An 18,368-nucleotide genomic window follows, 5' to 3' on the forward strand; every position below is an offset into this window, starting at 1 on the left:
ACACCTCAGTTTTCTGGGGCTTCCCCGGTAGCTCAGATGGTAAATAGTCTGCCTGTGATGCTGCAGACCCCAATTCCCTCCCTAGGTGGGGAACATCCCCTGGAGAATAGAATTGCTACCCACTCCAGTATTCTTGCCTGGAGAATTCGATGGACAAAGGAGCCTGGCGGGCTACACTCCATAGGGTCACAAAGAATTGGACATGACTGAGTGACTAACATTTTCACTTTCATTTTTCAGTCTTCTGGATGGGTCAAGAAAGAAGCGGGTCTCTTTGGCAGCATCTTTTACAGTTAGGCAGACTGGGCCCTCCCTCACATTCTCTCACTTTCGTCTGTTGGAAAAATTATGAAGAAAATTACCAAGAAATTCTCTCTTGATCCTGGGCTCTGCCACCTTGAGGGAAGGTTGACACAGGTAAAATGAAACTGATCCTCTTACCCTCTTCAGTGTACCCAATCTTGGAGTTTTTGTTTTGTTCCAGCAGTATGCTGGGACTTTTCTGATGACTTCTAGACTTCCATGAATGCTCTCTTGTTGATGAGGAAAAAAAAATCTTCTTTTTTTTTTCCCTTGAGGGAAGGGTGAAATGATAGAAAACTTCTTCCACCATTTTCATGATGCCAGTATTCCATTTACTATGGATTTAAAAACTCCTTTTAGGCTGGCTATCTGGCTTGAGATAGAAGCTGAGTGTATCTGCCACTGTAGCAAGAGGTTCTTTTTTTAACGGGGAATTATTTTCTGGAAAAAGTGATTTTGATATAATCTTAATTTATCTGAGAATTCTGACTGTGACTGTTTGATTGTGGGTGGGAGTGGATGAACAAACAAGAAGGATCACAGAGCAGTTCAGAATTAAAGTTCACTTAACTTTCTGAGTCTCAGATTATCTCCTGCTTTTCTCATGATTTCTTTCAAATGGAGAGACTTAAGGAAATTAACTGCGAGTGGGTGACACTTGGACTATTGATGTAGAGTGTGAAAGCATGTGAAATATTCTTTCCTTAAAGTATTTTAATGGTTCATGAATATTATAACACTGTCGAAATTCCATCTTGTACTTTGGTACAACATTGTGCTCTAATAAATTTCTATGTTGTATTTCTAAATGATCTTTCTAATGAACTAGAATTCTCCTAGCCCTTAAACACCATGTAAGAACCAGAGACATTGACATGGCTATTCTAATTTATCAGTTCAAGTAGCCACTTTGCCATTTTAGCTTTGTCCTCTCCGATATTTGAGTCCTCTCTCAAACAGTAGCTATCATGTTCCTTGTTGCAATCAAATCCATCCAGTGAGTACTCCCTGAGAACTCACAGTATATCACAGTTCTTGTCCTGAGTCCTAAGCAGCAAATGCAGGTACCTCAGAACTGCAGTTTTGTATTTGCTGGGTTTTTGCATTCTATGATAGTTCATGATTCTGGCCTCTTACAGAATTTATAATCAATCTTGGCCAGCTATATTATCTTTGGAAAGAAGGACAAGAAAGACTTGAATGATTATAATACATCTAATCTCAGTTTTCCATTGATTTCAACATTTTTCTCAATCAGAATTGTTAATTAGAATCAGAGAGACAATTTGTTTTACCTTGTTAAGTATGTCACTTTCAGATAGTGATGTTTCAGAAATAAAATTTTCCAAAAGCAAGATTCATGCAAGACTGACAGATTGGTTCATAAGTTCTTCATTAAATGAGAGACAGGCTACTGGCCTCTAGTGTTCAAATTCATTCATATTTCGCTTTTTTATCTAATCAATGAGGTAATATGGTATGTTAGGCTCTGCAATCAGACTGACTAAATTAGTCTTAGTGTCTCTATTTCCTAACCTTAGACAAGTTACTTAACCTCTCTGGATTCTCAGTTTGCCCAACCCACTGTGATGGTGTGAGTTGTAAAAGGAGCTAATATATTTAAAACACCTATATAGTACTCAATATAAGTTATCTACTACTATCAGTGTGCACAATGAAAAGGAAACTGCTGAATTCCATTACTGCATAAATGATTTGGAAAGTCAGTTATACCTTAGTTGTAAATAAAAATTGTAAATATTTATGATTATTACCTTTTCTATTATTCTTAAAATATATTATGTTTATTTATCTTTTTCTAACGTTCTCACAGTCTTATTTTCACTTACTCACTGTAACATCCCTATGAGATAGGTAGAGTGGAGATTTTGACTTCAGTTAACTGAGGCCTAAAACGATTAGGTGATTTGCTGTTGGTCATACAGCAGATCACCTAGAGCCCAGGTCTAGGTTGGAGCCCAGGTCTCCTAACTTCCAATTTCAGATCCTTCCACCACAAAACAATTCACTGTTCTGTTTTTCTCTGTAAATTTTCAATGCAATTATTAGTGTCATTTTATTATCAGTAAAGTATAATGGAAAAACTTCTTTGGGGTGATGAAATTTTGCCATATTACTATGCATATATGTGGTAACTGAGCTGAGTCTATGCTACTGTACCAGGGCTTTCTAATTTAGTTTATCTTTTATGGTGTGCATATATGTATTTTTCAATCATAATCTCTCTCTCTCTCTGTATATATAAATTTATACAACATATACTCATAGACTTAAAGATGGGTGAGGGATATGGAAGTCTTAAATAGGAGGAAATTCTTGGAGAGGTTGTGAATATAGAATGGTGATGGTGGTTTAGTCATTAAGTCGTGTCTGATTCTTTGTGAGCCCATGGACCGTAGCCCACCAGGCTCCTTTGTCCATGGGATTTTCCAGGCAAGAATACTGGAGTAGGCTGCCAGTTCCTTCTCCAGAGGATCTTCCTGACCAAGGGAGGAGACCCACGTTTCCTGCTCAGCAGGCAGATTTTTTTTTTTTTTTTTTTTTACCACTGAGTCACCTGGGAAGCTGAATATAGAATGGATTGAGTGTAAATCTGTTATGCAGAAACCAACCTGGCTTTTCTTACATCTTTTCTTAAGAATCAAGAGGTATTTGACATAGTTTGAAATCAAGAGGCCTGTGTGTGAAAGAAAGAGAGGGGAGAAGTCAGAGACTGGTCTACTTCCAAAAGAGTCTTCTTCCCTCCTGCTGGGATCCTCTTTGACTGAAAAGAGCTTTGATTTCCTTTGCCAAGAGTAAGGACGGGTAAGATAATGGAGAGGGAGTGAAGAAGCAGCCTAGGAGAAGCAAACTGGCTATAAAAAAGAAATTTCATTACCACACCAGATTCCATTAATTTCTGATCATGTAGAAGCCTTTGGATTTTAATTTTTGTTTTAGTGCTGTCTAGTTTCTGTATCAGAGAAGGCAACAGCACCCCACTCCAGTACTCTTGCCTGGAAAATCCCCTGGACAGAGGAGCCTGGTAGGCTCCAGTCCATGGGGTCGCTAAGAGTCAGGCATGACTGAACGACTTCACTTTCACTTTTCACTTTCATGCATTGGAGAAGGCAATGGCAACCCACTCTAGTATTCTTGCCTGGAGAATCCCAGGGACGGGGGGAGCCTAGTGGGCTGCTGTCTATGGGGTTGCACAAAGTCGGACACTACTGAAGTGACTTAGCAGCAGCAGCAGTAGCAGTTTCTGTATGGGGCTCCCAGGTGTCTACTGCCTGCCAATGCAGGAGACACAGGTTCAATCCCTGGGTTGGGAAGATCCCCTGGAGGAGGAAACGACAATACCCTTCAGTATTGTTGCATGAAAAATTCCCTGGACAGCGGAGGCTGGTGGGCTGCAGTCCATGGGGTCCCAAAGAGTTGGACATGACAGTGACTGAGCATAAGCAGTTTCTGTATACTGATTTGTTTCTCAGTCAGCATAGTGGCTGGCATCTCCAGTTTGTCTGCAAACAGAAGAATGGATTGTAGGCATTCAGATCCAAGGTTCCATGAGGAAGGAAACACATAAGTATTTATTGGCTACCAGGAAATGGGAGCCTACCTCATAGATGACCTTTTTTATACTAGTGGAGGATTTTTGAAAAGGAACTTATAAAAAGTATGAGAGTGTGTATGTGTATGTGTAATTATATATTCTTATCTGTTGAAATCTATGTGTGTCTATGTTACTAGCCTCAGTTCCTGAGTGGCCATTAACCATGAATTCCACTTACATCCTGGCCATTCCCACTTTTACCCTTCTTCCCATGGTTGTTTGGCTACCTTGGAAGTCCTGGCTTCCCACTCAGCATCTCACCCCCAGTCTATGTCTATCCTATAATGGAAATAACCCCCCTATATATTTTTTTTAATTTAAATTAATTTATTTTAATTAGAGGCTAATTACTTTACAATATTGTATTGGTTTTGCCATACATCAACATGAATCCACCATGGGTGTTGTGTCCCCTAACGACACCAAAAATTTTCTAAAATAATAAATTTCAAGTCTCTGATGGATATTCCCTCAATCCTATATCAAGTGTAAGTAAAAGCATCTCTGAAAACTTTATTTTTAATTCATCTGTGACCTACAGCTTAAGTAAAACAGTACTCCCTACCTCCTTTCCAACCCAGCTTACTACCCCTAAGCTTCTCTAAAGTGAGAATTCTAGATACCACTACTGTCTTGCCTCCTTTTTTTGTGTAACTGAATCCCACTTTTCCCTGGAGGCTGAGCTGGGCTAATTCGCTTCAGTCGTGTCCAACTTTTTGTGACCCCATGCATGGACTGTAGCCCTACAAGCTCCTCTGTCCATGGAATTCTCCAGGCAAGAATACTGTAGTGGGTTGGCATTTCCTCCTCCAGAAGATCCTCCCAACCTAGGGATTGAACCTGTGACTCCTGTGGCTCCTGCATTGCAGTCAGATTCTTTACTGCTTGAACCACAAATATCAACAACTTCAGATATGCAGGTCATACCACTCTAATGGCAGAAAGGAAAGAGGAACTAAAGAGCCTCTTGATGAAAGTGAAAGAGGAGAGTGAAAAAGCTGGCTTGAAATCAACATTCAAAAAACTAAGATTATGGCATATGGCCCCATCACTTCGTGGCAGATAGGTGGAGAAAAAGTGGAAACAGTGACAGATTTTATTTTCTTGGGCTCCAAAATCACTGTGGATGTTGATTGCAGCCATGAAATTAAAAGACACTTGCTCCTTGGAAGAAAAGCTATGACAGACCTAGGCAGTGTATTAAAAAGCTGAGATGTCACTTTGCCAACAAAGTTCCCACTCCAGTATTCTTGGGCTTCCTTTGTGGCTCAACTGGTAAAGAATCCGCCTGCAGTGCAGGAGACCTGGGTTTGATCCCTGGGTTGGGAAGATGCCCTGGAGAAGGGAAAGGCTCCCCACTCCAGTATTCTGGCCTGAAGAATTCCATGGACTGTATAGTTCATGGGATTGCAAAGAGTTGGACACAACTGAGCAACTTTCATTTTCACTTTCACTCTGCGTATAAGTTAAATAAACAGGATGACAATATACAGCCTTGACGTACTCCTTTCCCAATATGGAACTAGTCCGTTGTTCCATGTCCAGTTCTAACTGTTGCTTCTTGACCTGCTTACAGATTTCTTAGGAGGCTGGTAAGGTGGTCTGGTATTCCCATCTCTTTAAGAATTTTTCACAGTTTGTTGTGATCCACACAGTCGAAGGCTTTGGCATAGTCAATAAAACAGAAGTAGATGTTTTTCTGGAACTCTCTTGTTTTTTCTATGATCCAACAGATGTTGGCAATTTCATCTCTGATTCTTCTGCCTTTGCACTTACTAGATGCTTAATAAACATTTAGGACCCAGTATCTGTTTCAGCAAGAATGGATGATAGTCTTCCCTGGCCATATTTTGAGTAAAATTTGATCATTTTTACTACCCTTATAGTTGTTATGTTTGATTATTTTCTGTTCCTTGTCAACCAAAATGTTGGTAAATCCACGGAAGTTTATGAACCACTTAGTAAGACATTATTAAAGTTTATTGTGTGCCCTTGTACTATGAGCTGAAGGAGAGATAAGAAAGAAAACTCAGTGATGGCTCATGTCTATTTAAGGAGGTATGACTCATATATGAAAAAAGAACAAAATGTGGACAAGTTCTATTTGGAAGAAAAAAGCATGCTAAAATGAAAATATTTGGGAGTCAGTCCTAATCCGAATTCCAAACCTTGTCTCACAATCAGCTGAAAGCCTTAGGGCAAGTGACTTAACAACTTTGAGCCTATGTTTTCTCATCTGTAAAAATTACTATACCATACAAAAGGGAAATAAGTGAGACAAAACATATAAAATGTCTCATCCCTAGTAGGTACTTAACAATCATAGTAATATGTATTATTCTAATACTCTTGTAAAACATGCTTTAAAGAAAGGTGAAAATATTTTTAAGCTTTTAAATTGGTGACAAGTTTCTGCTTATTTCATATCATATTATTTTTAGTTAAAATATAAAGTACTGGAGCTTCCCTGGTGGCTCAGTGGTAAATAATGACCTACCAATGCAGAAGACATGGATTTGATCCCTGATTTGGGAAGATCCCATATGCCACAGAGCAACTAAGCCCATGTGCCACAACTATTGAGCCTGGGAGCTGCAACTACTGAGCCCACATGCTGCAGCTACTGAAGATCACATGCCCTGGAGCCAGTGCTCCACAAGAGAAGCCACTGCAATGAAAAGCCTGTGTACCACAACTAGAAGAAAGTCCACGCAGCAATGAAGACTCACTATGGACAATAATAAATAAATAAAAATATTTTTAAAAATATTTTTTGAAAAAGGTAAAAATACAGTATTCAGTTCAGTTCAGTTTAGTCGCTGAGTCGTGTCTGACTCTTTGCGACCCCATGAATCACAGCACGCCAGGCCTCCCTGTCCATCACCAACTCCTGGAGTTCACCCAGACCAACGTCCATCGAGTCAGTGATGCCATCCAGCCATGTCATCCTCTGTCATCCCCTTCTCCTCCTGCCCCCATTCCCTCCCAGCATCAGAGTCTTTTCCAATGAGTCAGCTCTTCGCATGAGGTGGCCAAAGTACTGGAGTTTCAGCTTTAGCATCATTCCCTCCAAAGAAATCCCAGGGTTGATCTCCTTCAGAATGGACTGGTTGGATCTCCTTGCCATGCAAGGGACTCTCAAGAGTCTTCTCCAACACCACAGTTCAAAAGCATCAATTCTTCAGCGCTCAGCCTTCTTCACAGTCCAACTCTCACATCCATACATGACTACTGGAAAAACCATAGCCTTGACTAGACGAACCTTTGTTGGCCAAGTAATGTCTCTGCTTTTGAATATGCAATCTAGGTTGGTCATAACTTTCCTTCCAAGGAGTAAGCGTCTTTTAATTTCATGGCTGCAGTTACCATCTGCAGTGATTTTGGAGCCCCCCAAAATAAAGTCGGACACTGTTTCCACTGTTTCCCCATCTATTTTTTTTGCCAAGAAAATGCACTGGTCATAGCAAACACCCTCTTCCAACAACACAAGAGAAGACTCTATACATGGACATCACCCGATGGTCGACACTGAAATCAGATTGATTATATTCTTTGCAGCCAAAGATGGAGAAGCTCTATACAGTCAGCAAAAACAAGACCAGGAGTTGACTGTGGCTCAGATCATGAACTCCTTATTGCCAAATTCAGACTTAAATTGAAGAAAGTAGGGAAAACCACTAGACCACTCAGGTATGACCTAAATCAAATCCCTTATGATTATACAGTGGAAGTGAGTAATAGATTTAAGGGACTAGATCTGATAGATAGAGTGCCTGAAAAATACAGTATTAAGTACTTTTAAATAAAGAGGTGAAGAAATTGAACTTCAGTCTTCAAATGTCCATTTGAGTTTCATGCTTTAAGCTCTATTCAAATGGCACATTTCTGTGTACCTATACTTTGTTTTTCTCTTCCGTTTTTTTTCTTATTATAATGCTAATACCTGGAGTTGAACTTGGTTTTCAGACCTCTGATTTGCCTTGCTGCACTTAATTCCTTTCCTGCTTCTCTTCCTTTGATGTTCTCATACACTATTCTCCAAATCTTCCCTGTTCTCCACCCACTCCTCACTCTGAAAGATACATACACACAATAAATGAGTGAACTCTAGGAGATCAAGGGAGCTGTTGCTAAGCATTCCTGCTTCTTGGCATCTCTAGTGTCTTAGTGAACATGGGTTCTGGAATGAGTGCCTCTGTATGTTTCCTTTCAACATTTTCACCGTTCTAGCCTTCTCCTTAAGTGTATTTGATGAGAGCCAGTACAATCTCCTTACTCAATGAAAAGAGTTATTAATAGTGAGTGGCTATGAAATAAAAAAAACTCATGAAATACTTGACCCTGTTCAAAAGCATAAAACAACCTCTGAATGCCTTAAGACTATAATTTTTCTAGCCATTGGATAAAGGCAGGGGACTTGGACAGAAGACAGTAATAAGACTAGAAAGAAAGGGTTGTTTAAAAGAAAGGATCGATGCAAGGAGTTATTAGTAAGTGGAAGAGTGGTGAAAACAAGATTGAGGGAGAAAAATCAAGATTTCATAGGTAAGTTGTAAGTGTAGTGTTTGGTTTCTATATTTATTTTCCATAAGGATATTTTATATAACTGGAACCAGTCTGGGTGTCCATTTTTCCTCAGCCATTCCTGAAATCTACATAATTGAGGAGTGGAATGCTATGACTGTTTCCATAAAAGAGAGGATGAACTGAAGAAGTATTTTTCTAGGGGATTAATGGCATTTTGGTAGGAAACAGTCTTTGGTCAAATTACATCATGGGGCAATAATAACAGTAGTTAAAATTAATGAAGCATGTCCTATGTGCTAGGCACTATTATATGACTTTACCTTTACCTCAAGCAAATATAGTATGAAATTTGTTACATTTATTGTTTATTGTCTTTGTTCTGCCACTAGAATGAAGGATTTATGAAGGCAGGGATCTGTACCTGTTTTGTTGATTTAGATGTCTAAAATGCCTAAAATAAAACTTTGCACATATTAAAATCTCACTTAATATTTGCTGAATAAATAACTTGACCAAAGTCACACAACATGTAAATAGAAGAGGTTAGATTTGAAGCCAGGCACACTTTAGCATCTGCTCTCTCTACCTACTCTACTGTCTCTCTGCCTGAAATATGTGCATTATTCATCAGTTTCTGATGCCATGTAAAATATTATGCTTTCCACAGCTATCTTTACATGCCATAGGACATTGTGGACTATATAGGGAGAGGTCAGTGGAGTGTTCTTTCTCATTGACAGAGGATTTTCTTGGGAGAGCTCCCAACCTGCATCAAGCCCCTGTGGATTCAGTTTAGCCTAGCTTATGTACACTATGGTAAAAAAGGGTGATGTCATAAAATCTAGTGTATTTTCTTTTGAGTCTTGGCTATGGCTGAATCAGGAGAAAATGATTCTTCTGTTTGATATATATTTGACATTTTAATGTCCATTCTTTTCACATTCTCATTCTCCTTTCACAACTCACAGGAATAACTCCCTTCATGAAGATCAAAAGTCAGAAGAAGTTCAACTGTGAATTTCATTCAGAAATAGAAGTGCACAGCAAAATCCCTTCAGAAGTCTCTACAGTGAATTAATTTTAGTTTAGCAGTCATTTCAGCAGACTTGATTGAGAGGGCACTGAAAGGGCCCTAGTGTCAGAGTCAGCTCAGCATCTGAACGAGTTTTCCAGTTTATGCCTTCATAGGATCTACAGTATGATTAATATTGTGTTTTTTTTTTTTCCACCTGCACTTTTAAGAGGCATTTTTAAAAATGGCTGGTGGTGCTTACAAATTCCTGACATCCTTTCATGCCCCCATCCTCCATAGTCTAGTGACATCAAATGTAACCCTTCCTCATTTACCTGGACCTTACAAGTGATTTCTTAGTGTCTTCTCAGAATAAGAGGGGAGCAGAGAGACAAATCTTCGCATAACACTTTTCAAGGTCTTAAGGAATATAATGCGCCATATAGTAGATATGCAATGGAATATCTTGACCTTGTCTAAAGAATGAAAATTAGTCAAGATGATTTCATGTGTTAGAGTCCACACTCACCAAGGCATGAATAATTCAGTTCTCTCCATTAGATTATGGAGCTTTGAAATCTCATTAACACATTGTCTAACACCTCGTCTAGTGCTCAGCAAATATGTTCTTCTATTTTTTGATAAATAATGTTTTCTCCAGCTTTGTTGAAATATAATATTGTATAAGTTAAAGGTATAAAATGTGACTATTTGATATATGTATTTATTGTGAAATGATTACCACGATGAAGTTAATTAACACATGTATCATCTCATGTAGATACAATTTTTTTGTGTGTCTGGTAACAACTTTTAGGATCTATATTCTCTTAGCAACTTTCAAGGATACAATATGGTATTGTTAACTATAGTCATCATGCTGTAAATTACTAAAACTTATTCCTTATATTTAGAAATAGCCACTTTCACCCATTTTTTCTCACTCCTCTGCCCCTGACAACCCATCTACTCTGTTTCTATGAGTTCATTTTTTTAAGATTCTATATATAAGTGATATCTTAGAGTATTTGTCTTTCTCTGATTTATTTCACTTGCATAATGCCCTCAAGGTACACCCATGTAGTCACAAATGTCAAGATTTCCTTCTTTTTCTGGATGATTAGCATTCCATTCCATTTCTTTATCCATGCATCAGTTGCTGGACACTTAGGTTGTTTCCATGTCTTGATTATTTTAAATAATGTCTACAACAAGCATGATGTTGCAGATGTCTCTTTCAGGTACTGATTTTATCCCCTTTTTATATGTAGGCATACCTCATTCTATTGTGCTTTAATTTATACAGATAATTGTGTGTGTGTATTTTTCAAATTATAGGTTTGTGGTAACCCTGCATTGAGCAAATCTATTGGCACTATTTTTCCAACATTTGCTTACTTCATATCTCTGTCATATTTTGGTAATTCTCATGCTATTTCAAGCTTTTTCATTATTACTATATTTATTATGGTGATTTGTGATAGATGTTCTTTTATATTACAATGGTTTTGGGGCATCACAGATCATGCCTGTATGTGACAGACGTAATTGATAGATGGTATGTGTATTCTGACTTCTCTGCTGACTGGCTGTGCCTTCATCTCTCTCTGTTCAGATCTCCTTATTACCTGAGACACAACAATATTGAAATCAGGCCAATTAATAACCTTACAATGGCCTATAAGTGTTCAAGTAAAAGGAAAAGTCACATGTCTCTCACTTTAAATCAAAAGCTAGAACTTATTAAGCTTAGTGAGAAAAGCGTGTTGAAAGCTGCTGCTGCTGCTGCTAAGTCGCTTCAGTCATGTCCGACTCTGTGTGACCCCATAGACGGCAGCCCACCAGGCTCCCCCGTCCCTGGGATTCTCCAGGCAAGAACACTGGAGTGGGTTGCCATTTCCTTCTCCATGTTGAAAGCTAAGACAGGCCAAAAGCTACACCTCTTGCATGCATCAAATAGATAGACAAGTTGTGAATGCAAAGGAAAAGTATTTCTTAAAGGAAATTGAAAGTGCTACTCCACTGAACATATGAACCATAATAAAGCAAAAACAACCTTTTTGCTGGTATGGAGAGATTTGAGTGGTCTAGACAGAAATCAAACCAGCCACAACATTCCCCTAAGCCAAACCTTATCCAAAGCAAAGCCCTGACTCTCCTCAATTCTGTGAAGGCTGAAAGAAGTGAGGAAGCTGCAGAAGAAAAGTGTGAAGCTAGAAGAGCTTAGTTCATTAGATTTAAGGGAAGAAGCCTTCTACCTAACATAAAAGTGCAAGGTGAAGCACTGCTTGAAAGTGCTGATGTAAAAGCTGAAGCAAGTTATCCAGAAATTCTAAGATAATTAATGAAGGTGGCTACACTGAACAACAGATTTTCAAATAGATGAATCAACCTTCTATTGGAAGAAGATGCCATCTAGGACTTTTAGAGCTATAAATGAGAAGTCAATGCCTGGTTTCAAAGGACAGGCTGACTCTCTTCTTGGGGGCTAAGGTAGCTGGTAACTGGTAAGCCAGTGCTCATTTACCATTCCAAAAATCCCAGGACTATTAAGAACTATGTTAGACATTCTGCTGGTCTTCTGTAGAAGGAAGAACGATGCCTGAATGACAAGTATATCTGTTTATAGCATTGTTTACTGAATATTTTAAGCTTACTGTTGAGACCTAGTTCTTGGAAAAAATTGATTCCTTTTTAAACATTAATGTTCATTGGCATTGATACCTGGTCACTGAAGAGCTCTTGATGGATATGCCACAAGATTAATGTTGTTTTCATGCTTGTTAACACGACATCCATTCTGCAGTCCATGGATCAAGGAATAATTTTGACTTTCAAGTCATATTGTTTAAGAAATATATTTTTTAAAGCTATAGCTGCTATAGATAATAATTTCTTTCATGGATTTGGACAAAGTAAAGGAAAAATCTTCTGGAAAGGATTAACCATGCTAGATACCATGAAGAACAGTCATGAATCATGGAAAGAGGTTAAAATATCAATATAAACTGGAGTTTGGAAGTTGATTCCAATCCTCATGATTTCTGTAGAGGATGTATATTCAGATGTGGTGAAAATAGAAAGAGAAAACTAGAATTAGAAGTAGAGACTGAAAATGTGACTGAGTTGCTGCAATCTCATGATAAAAATTTATTGGGTGAGGAGTTGTTTCTTAAGGATGGTCAAAGAAAGTTGTTTCTGGAGATGGACTCTCCTGCTGGTGAAGATACTGTGAAGATTGTTGGAATGACAACAAAGGAATTAGAATATTACATAAACTTAGTTCATAAAGTTGTGGTAGAGTTTGAGAAGATTGACTCCAATTTTCAAAGAAGTGCTACCATGGATAAAATGCTATCATCAAATAGTATTTCATACTACAAAGAAATACTTCATGAATGGAAGACTCAATTGATGCTGCAAACTGTATTGTTGTCTTATTTTAAGAAGTTGCTACAGCCACCCCAACCTTCAGTAACCACCAACCTGACCAGTCAGCAGCCATCAACATTGAGGCAAGACCCGGCACCACCATCTGAACTGAAGGCTCATTTTTTGTTTAGCAATAAAGTATTTTTTAAATAAGTTATGCACATTTGAGAAATTTGTATGCAGGTCAGGAAACAACAGTTAGAACTGGACGTGGAACAACAGACTGGTTCCAAATAGGAAAAGGAGTACGTCAAGGCTGTATATTGTCACCCTGCTTATTTAACTTATATGCAGAGTACATCATGAGAAAAGCTGGGCTGGAAGAAGCACAAGCTGAAATCAAGATTGCTGGAAGAAATATCAGTAACCTCAGATATGCAGATGACACCACCCTTATGGCAGAAAGTGAAGAGGAACTAAAAAGCCTCTTGATGAAGGTGAAAGAGGAGAGTGAAAAAGTTGGCTTAAAGCTCAACATTCAGAAAACAAAGATCGTGGCATCCAGTCCCATCATTTCATGGGAAACAGATGCGGAAACAGTGTCAAACTTTATTTTTGGGGTCTCCAAAATCACTGCAGATGGTGATTGCAGCCATGAATTTAAAAGACGCTTACTCCTTGGAAGAAAAGTTATGACCAACCTAGATGGGAACACGTGTATACCTGTGGCAGATTCATGTTGATATATGGCAAAACCAATACAATATTTTAAAGTTAAAAAAAAAAAAACTAAAAAATTAAAAAAAAAAAAGAAAAGCAGAGACATTACTTTGCCAACAAAGGTCCGTCTAGTTAAGGCTATGGTTTTTCCAGTGGTCATGTATGGATGTGAGAGTTGGACTGTGAAGAAGGCTGAGCGCTGAAGAATTGATGCTTTTGAACTGTGGTGTTGGAGAAGACTCTTGAGAGTCCCTTGGACCGCAAGGAGATCCAACCGGTCCATTCTGAAGGAGATCAGGCCTGGGATTTCTTTGGAAGGAATGATGGTAAAGCTGAAACTCCAGTACTTTGGCCACCTCATGCGAAGAGTTGACTCATTGTAAAAGACTCTGATTCTGGGAGGGATTGGAGGCAGGAGGAGAAGGGGACGACAGAGGATGAGAGGGCTGGATGGCATCACTGACTCGATGGACTTGAGTCTGAGTGAACTCCGGGAGTTGGTGATGGACGGGGAGGCCTGGCGTGCTTCAACTCATGGAGTCGCAAAGAGTCGGACACGACTGAGCGACTGAACTGAACTGAACTGAACTGATGCACATTTTTAGATAAAATACTCTTATGCGTTTAGTTAATAGACTGTGTGACTGTGTGCTAACTCACTTCAGTCGTGTTCGTCTCTTCCACCCTATGGACTATAACCTGCCAGGCTCCTGTGTCCTTGGGATTCTCCAGGCAAAATTATTGGTGTGCATTGCCATGCTGTCCTCCAGGATCTTCCTAACCCAAGGATCAAACCTGCATCTCCTGTGGCCCCTGCATTGCAGGCAGGTTCTTTACTACTGAACCACCAGGGAAGCCTGAATAGACTATAATATAATGCAAACATAAACTTTTATATTCACTGGGAAACCTAAAAATGTGTGTGACTCAATTGTGCTATTTTCCTTATTGTGGTGGTTTGGAACTAAACTCACAGGTGTGCCTTGTCTTACCGATAAGTGAGATTGCTGAATTATATTGTAGTTCTATTTTTAGCTGTTTTTTTTTTTTTTTTTTTTTGAGGCACCACCATACTGTTCTCCATAGTGGGTGTACCAATTTACATTACTACCAACAGTGCATAGGTGCCCCTTTTATTCTTTACATTTTCCTGGTAATTAGTGATGTTGAGCATATTTTCATGTATCAGTTGACCATGTGACTGTCTTTTATAGAAAAATGATCCAAAGGTCTTATGCTCCTTTTTAAACTGGATTCTTTCTTCCTTTCTTTTTTTGGTATTGAGTTATATGGGTTTCTTATATATTTTTGGAGAAGGGAATGGCAACCCACTCCAGTATCCTTGCCTGAAGAATCCCATAGACAGAGGAGCCTGGCAGGCTAAAGTCCATGGGGTTGCAAAGAGTCGGACACAACTGAGCGACTAACACTTACATATTTTGGATATTAACCCCTTACCAGATAGATAGTTTTCAAATATTTTTTCTCATTCTGTTAGGTTGTCTTTCATTTTATTTGCTTATTTATTTATATATTTATTACTGTTCAGAAGCTTTTTAGTTTTATATAGTCTTACTTATTGTGTTTTCGTTTTTTATGCTTTTATTGTCATATCCAAAAATTTGTTGCCAAATGGTGCAAAATTCCATTTATAAAATGAATAATTTTCTGGAGATCTAATTGACAGCATGGTGAATATAGTTAACAATAATATATACTTGAAAGTTGCTAAGAGAGTGGACCTCAAAGGTTCTCACCACATGCCAAAAACGGGTAATTATGTGAGGTAATAGATTTGTTAACTAACCTTATTCTAGTAATCATTTTGAAATATATACTTATATATGTAAAAATTCAATATTAAGTTTATTAATATTTAAAAACTCAATAACTTAACATTAAGGAGTTTCTTTACCTACATTTTTTTCCTAGGAGTTTTATGGTTTCCAGTCTTACATTTAGGTCTTTAATCCACTTCAGGTTAACTTTTTGAGTGACATAAAAGGGAGTTCAATTTCATTTTTTGCATGTGTACATCTAGTTTTCCTAACACTGTTTATTGAAGAGACTGTCTTTTCCTCATTGAGTATTGTCTGCTCCCTTGTCAAATGTTAACTGACGGTATATGCATGAATTTATTTCTGGACTTTATTTCTGAAATTGAGGTCTACTCTCTTACTAATTTTCAAGTATACAATACATTGTTGTTAACTATATGTACCATCCTGTCAGTTAGATCTCCAGTAAATTATTCATCCTATAAATGGAATTTTATGCCATTTACCAATGTCTTACAGTTTTTACTGCACAGATCTTTCACTTTTTGGTTAAATTTTTCTTAAGTATTTTATTGGTTTTGATACTGTTGCAAATGGGATTGTTTTATTTGTTTTTCAGATAGTTCGTTGTTAGTGTAAAGAAACATAACTGATCTTTGTATATTGATTTTGTATCCTGCAATTTTATTCATTCTAACAATTACTATTTAGTAGTTCTTACAATTAATTATTTGTTTGGAGAAGGCAATGGCAACCCACTCTACTACTCTTGCCTGGAAAATCCCATGGACAGAGGAGCCTGGTAGGCTGCAGTCCACAGGGTTGCTGAGAGTTGGACATGACTGAACGACTTCACTTCCACTTTATTTGTTAAGTCTAACAATTGTTTGGTGGAATCTTTAGGCTTTTCTATATATGAGATGTCATCTGCAAATAGAGCAATTTTATTTCTTTTCTGTTTTGGATGACTTATTACTTTCTCTTGCTTGATTGCTCTGGCTAGGACTTCTGGTACTACATTGAATAGGAGTGCTGGGAGTAAACATCCTTATCTTGTTGATCTTAGAGGAAATGCTTTCAGCCTTTCGTCATTGAGTATGATGTCATCTGTGGGCTGGTCCTATGGAGCCTTTATTATGTTGAAGTAAGTTTCTTCTACGAAACTTACTATGAAAGAGCACTGTATTTATTAAATATTTTTTCTTTATCTGTTGAGCTGATAATGTGAATTTTTCCTTTATTCTCTCTTTTTTTTTTTTTTTGGCCACACTGTATGGCTTTCAGGATCTTAGTTCCTTGACCAGGGATTGAACCTGGGCCCTCAGCAGTGAAAGTGTAGAGTCCTAACTACTAGACCATCAAGGAATTAATTCCTGCTATCATTTGTTCTTTTACTATAGTGTGCCACATAATTGATTGGCATATGTGGAATCATTTTTATATCCTTGGGATAAATCCCGCTTGAACATGGTATCAGTGAAGTTGCTCAGTCGTGTCTGACTCTTTGTGATCCCATGAACTGTAGCCTACCAGGCTCCTCCATCCATGGAATTTTCCAGGCAAGAGTACTGGAGTGGATTCCCATTTCCTTCTCCAGGGGATCTTCCCGACCCAGGGATCGAACCCAGGTCTCCCGAATTGCAGGCAGACACTTTACCGTTTGAGCTACCAGGGAAGCCCCTCGAACATGGTATATGCTCTTTTAATGTGCTGTTGAATTAGTTGTCTTAGTATCTTGTTGAGAATTTTTGCATCCATATTCATTAGTGATATTGGCCTATGGCTTTCTTATAGTGTCCTTATCTGCTTTTGAGTCAGGGTAAAGCTGATTTCCTAACATGAATTTGAGAGTATCCCCTCCTCTTCAATTTTTTTTGGAGGAGTAGAGGAGGATTGGTAATTCTTCTTTAAATATTTGGTCGAATTCACCAATAAACCCACCTAGTCCTGACCTTGCCTTATTTGGGAGATTTTTTATTAATGATTCAGTTTTCTTACTTGTTATTAGTCTGTTCATATTTTCTATTTTTTCATGATTCACACTTGATAGATTATATTATTATAGGAATCTACTTCCTCTAGTTAGGATGTCCAATAAGTTGGTGCATCATTTTTTATAGTCTTGGTATCTCTGGTACCAGTGGTAATGCCACTTCTTTCACTTGTAATTTTTAAAATTTAATTTATCTTTTTTATTTCTTGGTTAGTATAGCTAAAGATTAGTCATTTCCTTTACCTTTCCAAAGAACCAGTTCTTGCTTTTTTTAATCTTCTCTATTGTGTTATTATTCTCTCTTCCCTTTACATCTGCTCTGATCTTTATTATTTCTTTACTTCTGCTAACTTTGGGCCTAGTTTTTCTAGTTCCTTGAGGTGTAATGTTAGGCTGTTTGAGATATTTCTTTGCTCTTAAATGTGTATGTTTATAGTCATAAACTTTCTTCTTAAAACTGCCTTTGCTGCACCCCATAAGTTCTGATATGTTGTATTTCTTTTTTTATTTTTTATTTTCCTTTTGATTTCTTCTTTGATTTTTCAGGAGCGTGTCATTTAATTTCTATGTATTTGTGAATTTTCTAGCTTTCCTCCTGTTTTTTATTTCTGTTAGTATTTTTTATATGAGAGGACATATCTCCGGATTGTGGTATATTTCTGTCTGAAATACTTAAGTACTCTCTGCCTCTAAGATCTTCATTTATCCAATTGCAAAACTGGACAAAATATATACTATAACAGGAGTGGTTCAAATCTGTTCATGGACAAAGATAATGTATAGTAGAAATCCGTGATGATTTTGGAGTGTGTCTAAGTCTCTGAACTTTAGCTGTATCATCTGCAGAAAGGGAAAAATAATTTGTAATTTCTAGCATTCGGAGAAATATTAAATAAGAGCATACATATAAAGTACCCACAGTGCCTAGCACTTATTTTTTATTAAATAAATTTTAGTGACTTTTGAAACTGTTGTTACTGACTTTGGTTTTGTGAAGAACAGTACCTCAAAACACCAAAGTCAGGTAGCCTTAATTTATCTCAGGAA

The 18,368-nt window shown here is 37.9% G+C and overlaps 1 protein-coding gene and 1 non-coding gene across 3 annotated transcripts in view; one reads left to right on the plus strand and one right to left on the minus strand.

Moving 5' to 3' along the window:
• The window catches only part of KLF8 (KLF transcription factor 8), a 345,448-nt gene that overhangs the window by 58,606 nt on the left and 268,474 nt on the right, over positions 1-18,368 (plus strand). The window lies entirely within an intron of this gene.
• On the minus strand, positions 16,621-16,693 carry TRNAE-UUC (transfer RNA glutamic acid (anticodon UUC)). The gene has a single exon. It is a non-coding gene; the product is annotated as a tRNA-Glu (tRNA).

Source organism: Bos javanicus, chromosome X (genome assembly GCF_032452875.1).
Source record: "Bos javanicus breed banteng chromosome X, ARS-OSU_banteng_1.0, whole genome shotgun sequence".
In the NCBI taxonomy this organism is placed as follows: domain Eukaryota; kingdom Metazoa; phylum Chordata; class Mammalia; order Artiodactyla; family Bovidae; genus Bos; species Bos javanicus.